General features: G+C 35.6%; 1 long non-coding RNA gene across 1 annotated transcript; it reads left to right on the top strand.

The window, feature by feature from the left end:
- The first annotated feature begins 6792 nt into the window (after window positions 1–6792).
- Window positions 6793–9732, top strand: LOC126831941 (uncharacterized). The gene is made up of 3 exons (XR_007684440.2): window positions 6793–7132; window positions 8858–9046; window positions 9603–9732. It is a non-coding gene; the product is annotated as an uncharacterized LOC126831941 (long non-coding RNA).
- Window positions 9733–9989: the final 257 nt, after the last annotated feature.

Below are 9989 nucleotides of genomic sequence, written 5' to 3'. Positions count from 1 at the left end.
ACAAGCTCCTAAACAGTGATGCATAAAGCTAGGAGTAAATTGTTGAGGTATTGACAAAAGTTTACAAACTTCAGATGTACATTTAGAAATAAATTCTCTACCTTTATCACTTATTAACGTATGGCAAACACCATAGTTAGAAAATAAATTAAAGAGTGCTGAACTAACAGTTATGGAATCAGTATTAGCAATTGGATAACAAACTAAAAACTTACTGAACATATCAACAGCGGTGAATACATAACAATCTCCTTTAGGGGTTTTAGGTAAAGGCCCATAAAGATCTACTTCCCAAACTTCAAATGGAGCATGTGGTGTAGGATATGCAACAATGGCTGTTTTGGTATGTGCTTTAGTTAACTTTCTACTTTGACAAGCATGACAAGACTTTACATAGTCAGAGACAAGGGTGCTCATTTTAGGAAAATAATAAGACTCTTTAATGCGGTCAACAGTATCCTGTATCCCCCCATGACCACCTAAAGGAGAATCATGGTATAAAAGTAAAAGTTCTTGAACTAAGACATAAGGCACAACAAGTTGATAACAATTTAAAGTTTTGGAACGTTTAGATATTGCAGTTCTAGAATGAAATAAAACATTTTCAAAAACCATATAATCTTTGGCTTCAACAATTAATCGTCTAGATTGAGACTGAGAATCAGGCAAAACATTTTTAACAAGATAATTTATAATATGCTTTAAAAATGGATCACTATATTGTAATTCAGCCATAGCAGAAAGACTAAAATTAAAATGTTTCATTAACAATATACTCTCAACTGATATAGAATCAATAGGTGCGGTATCAGTTGAGCTGACAGGTATATAATCACTAAAGTTAATATCACAACAGTCGGTAGTGGACGGCATGAAATGAGTTAGATTATCACTAGTTTCACAAGTGTCTGAAGGAATACATGAATTATGTACTGCAGCACATTGTTCATAATTGGAAGGCACATTATTAACTAAAAATTCATCAATATCACAATCTTCTGTGTCAGCATCATATAATGGGTCTTGATCAGTATAATCCACAAAAACACGATTACATTCAGCATTTGAATCCGCACAAAACAAATTTGGAAAATCTACACCACCGGGCAAAGTTATTTTAGGAACAGCTTCTGGAATATATGGAAAATAAGGGTCATCTTCAGATGGACTGACATGATCGGAATGTTTAACAGTTTTATCGAAACAACGGGACAAAGCATCAGGAACAGTCATCTGTGCTGCTGGTTTATATTTAATATCAAAGTTAAATTGCTGAAGAATGGTTAACCACCGATCATAGATGGCACCACGGAGAGATTTTTGAAATAATGGCTGTAATGCTTGATGATCACATTCTACTGTGAAATGACGACCACGTAAATAGGGAGCACAATCCAAAATGCTTGAGGTCATGCCCAAAAGTTCCAGTTTAGTAGGACCATATGATTGCTGCCATTTCGAAAGGCTTTTCGAGCCAAATTTAATAACTCGTGTTCGTTGTTTGTCATCTAACTTGTCCTTAAAGTCTGACTCTGGATGGATTTGATATAGCATATAACCGATACCAAGACTGGAAGTGTCGACACTTAAATAAAATGGTAGGTCATAGCGAGGAAAAGCTAATACTTTGGAATTTAACAATGTCTCTTTTAATTTATCAATCGCTGATTGATGCGATTCGTCCCAATTATAAGACACATTTTTCTTTAATAAACTGTGCAAAGGAGTAGCAAGAGCACTATAATTGGGAATGAATTTCCTAAACCAATTTAACATTCCGAGAAATCTGCGCAACTCTTTGGGAGTTTTAGGAGTAGGATAATCTTGAATAATCTTCACATGATCGTTGGGTGGGCTTATGCCGGCAGCAGATATTTCATGTCCCAAATATTTACACTTTTGTTGAGCAAAAGCACATTTTTTCGGGTTAAGTCTTAAGCCAGCTGTACGTAATCGATCAAAAACAGCTTTTATATCCTTGATATGTTGATCGAATGTTGAGCTATAAATAAGGATATCATCAAGGTAGCATAACACAGAATTAAATGTCAAACCGTGTAAAATTTTGTCCATCATAAGCTGAAAAGAATTTGGTGAGGTTTTGAGGCCCATAGGAAGACGTAAAAATTTATACGTTCCAAAGCAAGTTGAAAATGCTGTATAATTAGTGGACTCTTCAGACAATGGCATTTGAAAAAATCCACTACTTAGGTCAATAGATGTTATATAATTAGGTGTTGTAGTAGTAAATGATTCTGTTAGCTCTTGCAAATCTGGGATAGTATAGTTGAAATCTTGTGTCTGAGAGTTGAGGTAACGAAAGTCAACACAAAAACGATATTGTGATAAACTAGCTTCTTTTGAACCAATAGGGTATTCAGATTTATCAACATTTCGCTTCGAAACCAATACTATAGGACTGGTTATAGGTAGATGATCGGTATTACTAACTTGACATATAATACCCTGCTTGACAAGCTCAGCTAATTGATGGCGTAATACTTCCTTCTTATCAGGTGGTAAGCGATAAGGTCGCTGATGTTTTGGTTTTGCATCAGGGTTCAAATGGATCTGATGTTCAACAATTGAGGTAAGTCCTAAATCAGAATTTTCTGAAGTAATGAAAATATCTTGATATGAGTACAAACAATCCATCAAGACAGGTAATTCAGCCGGGCTGACTGTGGTATTGGAAAAGTTGAGACTGTCAAAAAAATTGGGATGTGAATCATTAATATTATTAACAAAAGGTGGTGTGTTATTTGTTGATTCATGAACATGAGGTGAAGCAGTATCAGTACTAGAAAGAATAGGTGTGACTTTGGAGGAGTCATCGAATATGTTAAAGTCAGCTAATGCACATCCTTTAAAAAGGGTTATGGGGTGACTGGTTAAGTTGAGTACTTTGAGAGGAACTGTTCGATTTGACGACACTAGGCACACACTTCGAGATCCTAAAACATTCTTTCGGGACAATTGCTGATGAGGAGTACACATGCCTTGAATACCATACGACAAATGTTGTGGCACTTTGCCCCAAATAACAGTTTCTGTATTGCTTGGTAAAACAAGAGTTTTGGCACATTTCACTTTATATGAGTTGGATTGACTGGAAAGAGCACCAAAATCTAATTTAATTCTAGCCGAAACCATAAATGTAGTACCTAATATGATTGGTTGTGACAAAGTTTCTAACACATAAAATAAAATGTTTCTGTGAAAACCACAGTTTGATGAAAATGTTAAATAAGTACTTCCAAGTACTTTTACCTGTTGATCATTGGCTAATGTAAGTTGATGAGTATCGGTTGTAGTAAGTGTAGATTTACTGGTAACTGGTAACTTGGTGAATAGATGAGAAGAAATAATATTGACAGAACAGCCCGAGTCCAACAATCCAGCTATGGTCACTGGGAGGCCTAGAGTTTTAAATTTCAGTGGTAGATATTTAAAATGGTTTACTTGGGGAGCACTGGAGCTTGAAGCTGTAGATTGGCAGAGCTCAAGGGGTTGTGCTCTAGAGCCCTTGAGCGGAACAAGTTTCCCGGCTGCTTTTGAAGTTTACAACAATTAGCGGAATGACCGAATTGTTGACACGTAGAACAGCGAAGATCCGGGCGGATTGATCCATTATGTGTCCAGTTACAGTTGTGGGCAAAATGGCCAACACCATGACAAGTATAACAAACTTTAGATGATGGTGGGTAAGTATTGGTTGGTTGCTGTACATTGGTATAATGCGTTGGGTGTTGGATTTGGTGAGGGCCTTGAAATGGCTGAGAACGTTGTATGAGATTTGTCAAATCATTAATTTGTTGTTGTAAAAACTGATAACTGTTACCGGTACTGGTGGGAGGTGGCTGAGAAAAATCAGGAATTGGTATGTGAGGCGGTATGACGTTTGGTTGAATATGGCCTGGTGGCAGCTGAGAATTGGCAAAACTGTCCCGGTAGCCATAGGCTTCACCCATCTTAGCAGCATTGTAGGCATGTTCAAGTGTTGTAGGTGTTCCGGCTCTTACAAAAAAAGCTAATTTAGGAGGTAAGCCCGATATAAACTTTGACATAAGTTCTTGATCATTCTTGTGTAAATTGGCTGACTTCTCAATCAAAAAACTTTGGTATTGATCTATTGACTGGTTGGCTAGTAAATAAAAAGGCTGGTGGAAAACTATGGAATCGGCAAAATTGACCTGGGCTGTATATTTGGAAGTAAACACCTTCTCAAAAGACTGCCAAGAAAGTTTAAAAGCAGGAGGTAAATGTAAATACCAAATACGGGCTGGACCTCTCAGCTGTAAATGGAAAGCAGCAAGTTTCTGTCGATCTGTGAGTCCTTGAAGTAAACAAAACGAGTCAAACTCTTCTAAAAAATATGTTGGGTTTTCTTCACCGGAAAAGGTTGAAACCATACTGATGTCATGAAGTTTTGTTGGTAAGCTAGAGGGAATTGGTACTTGGTTATCAATGTGTTGAGTTGAGCGAACAGGAGTCAGTAATGGTGGCCCAGTTGTCAGCGGAGATGGTACTGGTGAAGTTGGATACATGGCAGGTGTCTGTTCAAAATCATTAATATACGAATAGTGGTACATCGATGTGGTCGACATATTTACACAGGTAGGGAATCAAGCAAACGATAGGCAGGTACTCAACAATGTTATAAACAGGATGACTTGATTGTTGGCCTTCAAAGGTAGGAAATGGCAACACCAAAAAACACGTGGTTTCATTGAGAAATTTATCATTCAACAGCAGTCAGCAACAAGTTTTAGCATCTCCACCATATTGTGTATTTGGGGGTGTAACACAATGGTGGTAGAACAAACAAGTTAATACACAAAATCATCTCCATTAATTGTATTCTGAGAACCACACAAAGACATAAGTTATTTACAGCAAAATCACAATCACATCTTATTCGAGCGCTTCAACGACACAGCAAGAAAAACAAACAACTCCTGACTCGAGAGTTATCTTTCCTCAACCTCGATTTCGTATTAATAAGGCCATACCACTTTAATAGGCCAACACATAATAAAATGTATGTGAATACATAACACGCCCACATTTTCATGTGGACGTATATTGTCGTCGCCCCTTTCGGACGTCCGTTCACAATTGTTTGTGGACACTCTACAGGTCACAATTTTTTATCTGATTTCAAGTTTTCGGTTCCTTTCGATATTGGCATGTATCGGATCATAACTTCATGGATTATGGCCCCTGATTGTATGAAAAATCGCGTTTTTAGCTTGTGGACCCTATAGAGCTCACAATATTTATCCGATTTTGTTGAAACTTGAAATGTAACTTTATAACCCAAAGATCTCGGCTCCTTTCGATATTCGCGCATATCGGACCGTAACTTCCTGAATTATGGCCCCTGAATGTACGTAAAATCACGTTTTAACTTGTGGACCCTATAGAGGTCATAATTTTTATCCGATTTAAAAAAAAAATCTTTTAGTATATCACCGTTACACCCTCAGAATGGTTGAGTTCGAATTTCGCGAAAATCGGCCCAAAACTGACAGGCAAAATGGCTGCCCCTCGTTCCCAAATAGCGCACAAATATGGTATATCAAGGTTGTGGACCCTCTAGAGGTCACAATTTTCTTCTGATTTTGATGAAACTTGAAATGTAAGTTTACCACCCGAAGATCTTGGTTCCTTTCGATATTCGCGCATACCGGATAGTAACTTCCTGAATTATGGCGCCTGATTGTACATAAATCGTGATTTTAGCTTGAGGTTCCTCTAGATGTCACAATTATTATCCGATTTCAGGCAATTATCGCCACTGACTGTACAAAAAATCCTGTTTGTTTTTAGCTTGGTCTCTATCCATCTCTTGCAAAATGTGGGCGTATCCTGCCTGGCAGCCGCTGGTTAATTGTATAATAATTTATAATATTAAAGGTACAAAAAAAACCAGATCGTTTAACGATGGTAAACTAATATAAAGACTGTTGTAATGTATGTTTACGCATTCAATTTAAAACACCTTTCATAAGTAGCGAATTGTGATTACCTTTTTGTCAAAGACCCATACGGGAACGACGTAAATTTAATGGAAAGCAAGTGGCCATGTTAGAATTGAGCGATTTAAATAATATTATACTAAATGTTTTTAATAAAAAGTACTTGTGCTTGTATATTTCACCTTTCGTCTTGAATATTGGGACTTTGATTGGTGTATTTTTATTTAATTATTTAAAGGTATTCCATACACTTCGATAATGATTAGAACTGGTTTTAGCAAAATTATTTACCCGTCTGTATTAAATAATTAATTAATCTCCTAATGATGATTTCTAATGCTTAAACCAACATCAATGTTGTAGTTACCAATTTTCTGCACACATGAGAACTATAGACACGAATCCCCTCCAACACAAAATAAAGGGGTCATAATTCGGAAATGGCGACAAAACAGGAGTGGAAACAATATGGATTTCAGTCCATCAAAATTAAATATCGACCGTCAAGTCTGCTTCGGAAAGGATTGATCTATGTGCAAGTACCGGGGACTGGAAACAAATTACATGTATGAGACTACAATTTCTGTAATGAAAGATTGGAATTTTCCCGTGTGTACTAAACTTAAATAAACAAATACTGAAACCACTGTTTCGTAGAAATCCAAGCTTGGCATTGCGTGCTTCTAAAGAATCGAATCTATATTTTAACAGTTTGTAACAATCGTTCTATACAAAACAAATGCTTGGCATTGATTGCTATATTTTGAAATTCGATTGGCGGAAATGAACATTCATCCAGTATGATCTCGTCGCGTGTACAAGTCAAGAAATGAAACTGTTCGGCATGAATATCTGTATTACTGTGCTTATATTTTTTGTTGTGGAAACCCTTTTTTGTATAGCGATTCTAGTTTGTCCGGATTATGTTTTTCAAAGGATTGAATTTAACAGCTATCTAGTATCCAATCCTGATACTACCTTTAACGGTGTATCGGTTAAAGAGTGTGGTGAAAAATGCGTGGGAAAAGCAGGCTGTGTTTCATTCTCTTATAAACCAGATATAAAAGATTGTTACTTATTTAAATCATGGATTTGGTCAGGAATGTCAGGGGTCAATAATGGAGGACTGGTTACATACTGGCGCCTAGCAGGTAAATATTTTACATTTAGCTTTGGCGATTTACGGCGGTCGGTAAGAAAGTAAGATTCGATTAGCAGTGACTTGAACATACAATACCTTTCGTGGCTGTTGGGAATGTTTTATTTCGATTTAAGATAGGTCATTACAGGTCCAACCAAGGAATTCAGTAGATCAGTGAATCGATGTATTCGCAGAAGGTGTAGGGTGAAATCCGTCGGTTTTCTTTAATGAACGTCTGTTGTTATAACAAGCCAATAAATGGTGTTAAGAGACTTTGTTTCTAAATTGTTACGAATGTTTGCGAATTTGGTAGAATTGATTGGCTTGTTGCCTACAGTTTGAAATGTGTTCACTCAATATATCATAATGGAAATTTAAAGGAAGCAATTAAATTGTCTATTAAACCATTGTCACCCCTATATAATTGAAAGATTTCGTTGCAAATTTAATCGTCTAATTAAACCAATCCCATCCCTATTTGACGGTGAGATTTCCAAACTACAAGAAGGTGAATGTCACCATTCGTTGCAAACTATGGCGCAGACCATAGCACCCAGAGAACGGCATAAGTACATCACAATCGAAGACCGATTGTTGGGCCTGAAAAGACAGCTCACGCAAGAAGTGTTGGGTGTGGTGAAATATGCAGATGCCGCTTCTTACCTTTAACACATGAACTAATACATGTGCAATATGTATTGTATATATTTATTTATAATGTACATCAAATAGTAGTCGATAAGTTGGTGATTCTAGGGTTACTTGCAATATGATCTGTTAGCCAAATGGAAAGTGATATCAAGTGTTTTATAAATAATAAGCACATTGGGTATGTTTGGTGTATACAGTTTTCACTGATATAACTGACGGGTGAATAAGATACGATCAGGGACATGAATTCGCGAACTATTTTCTTCTGCATATTTCATAATATCGGAACTGAAGTCTGTATTACAATAACTCCGTTTATCACGCAATAATACATTCTTAGGAGATATCGCTTTACATGAATTTGATTGGTCAGTTAAAAAGGAACTACTTTTTTTATTTTCAAAAAACAGTTCATTTTTTAGTAAAAGTAACTTCTTTTTTTTATTAAAAATGAACTATTTTTATTTAATTGACCTTGATGGAAACACTGGGTCAATATAAAGGACTTTGCAATAGTTGATTTGCTGTCAAAACATTATGTATCACTACGCCGTAATGGTATCGGGTTCAGTAAAAGTGAAATCTATAGCAAAGAATTATATTTATTTATTTGTGCATGTAAGAAAGGATTGGGGGATAAATAAAATCTCCTACTCGTCTTTTTTTATATCAAAAAATATCAACACAAGTCGATATTGTTGATATTTTTTTTATATCAAAAAAGACGAGTAGGAGATTCTCTATATATTCTGACTCAGACACCCCCAATATTTTATTAAGAAGAAACCGTCATAATCTTCATTCAACATCATCGAAAAGTACAAATGGCAACATATTCGTCTTTTCGATATAGGCAATATTCGATCGACTGAAGAAAATGATTTTTGAAATTTTGAACTCAAGATTATTAAATATAATTATGTTTGATAACGATAAGAGAATACTTGTCGAAAACTCATGCTTATCGAATAAAACCAGTGATTGTTTCCCATAAAGAATTATGTTCTGTTAGTATAGTCTATATAACTGTACTTTATTAAACATCACATTCTAAATACCAGAATTACACGATGCTATTTTTCAGAGGAATGTCCTTTCGACTATATCTACAATTCTACATATAATGTATGTTTTAAAGCCTATATTGGTGATACAGATAGAATGACGTGGACTGATTCTATGGGGCGCTGTAAAAATGATAATGGTTATCTGTATCTGGGAAATTCTCTTGAGAAGTTAAAAATGATGAAAGATTTATATGGTACAGCTACAGGTAAGCAGAGGCTAGCCAGCAGAATCTGTAACCACTAATATATCACCCATCTTGACCTTTCCAAACATTCGCCTAGTGTTTCCGTGCTTCTTGCAATGTAATGTTGTGAATAGAATCCCTTTATTTTGTTTATAAACGAAGCATGAAGTTTAGGTAACGGTGACCTTGTGAAATCAATAGACGATTGTAAAATTCAAATAGCCTAAACTTACTTTAGTATCGTTGCCTCTTGCCGTTATTTTTTTTTAAAAATAAAATCTTCAAATGGCCCTAAATTACCGTTTTCTCAAAATTACGACCACCGAAAAATCAAATTAGTGTCTCGCAAAGGTAAAAATACCAATTATATTTTGTAATATTTAACGCACAGATAGCAAAAGTGCATCTTGCGGGAATAAAAAATTATAATGTTGGATTATGTCAGGGGTTAGTTCTACTCCACTCTAGTATTTAGCAAGCTTAATATTATCATAAGTTAAGCTTGTTTCGATTTGTTTTTGTTTTTAAATGTTTGATTCTGGAACTTGAATTAACGTAATATATGTTCTTTCTCTAGTCGTAGATACTCGAGTGTTTGTTGGTGCGACTGATGCTGTTCATGAAAACGATTGGAAATGGCTAGATGGTTCAGCTATTGAATATTGGGGTGGTGGTGAACCTAATAACAAAAATGAAGAAGATTGCGCGGTATTGGATTTTTTAAAAGAACCGAGACACATGATATCGGATTTTAAATGTGGAGACACACAATTATCCATTTGTGAAATACCTGTTAGAAAAAACCCTTAAAGGAACTATGAATTTTTGGAGTTTGGATATATTGATGTTTTTCTTTTTGTTTTATGTTTTCGAATTTAATTTTATCTGAATTGGACTGAATATAAGCGCTATAGGCAAAATATATCTTACAAAATATTAACTAAATATCTTGATCCGTGATAAT

Source organism: Patella vulgata, chromosome 9 (genome assembly GCF_932274485.2).
Source record: "Patella vulgata chromosome 9, xgPatVulg1.2, whole genome shotgun sequence".
NCBI classification, from domain to species: domain Eukaryota; kingdom Metazoa; phylum Mollusca; class Gastropoda; family Patellidae; genus Patella; species Patella vulgata.
Note: the sequence above shows the minus strand (reverse complement) of the source record. Positions and strands in the feature narration are given on the sequence as shown.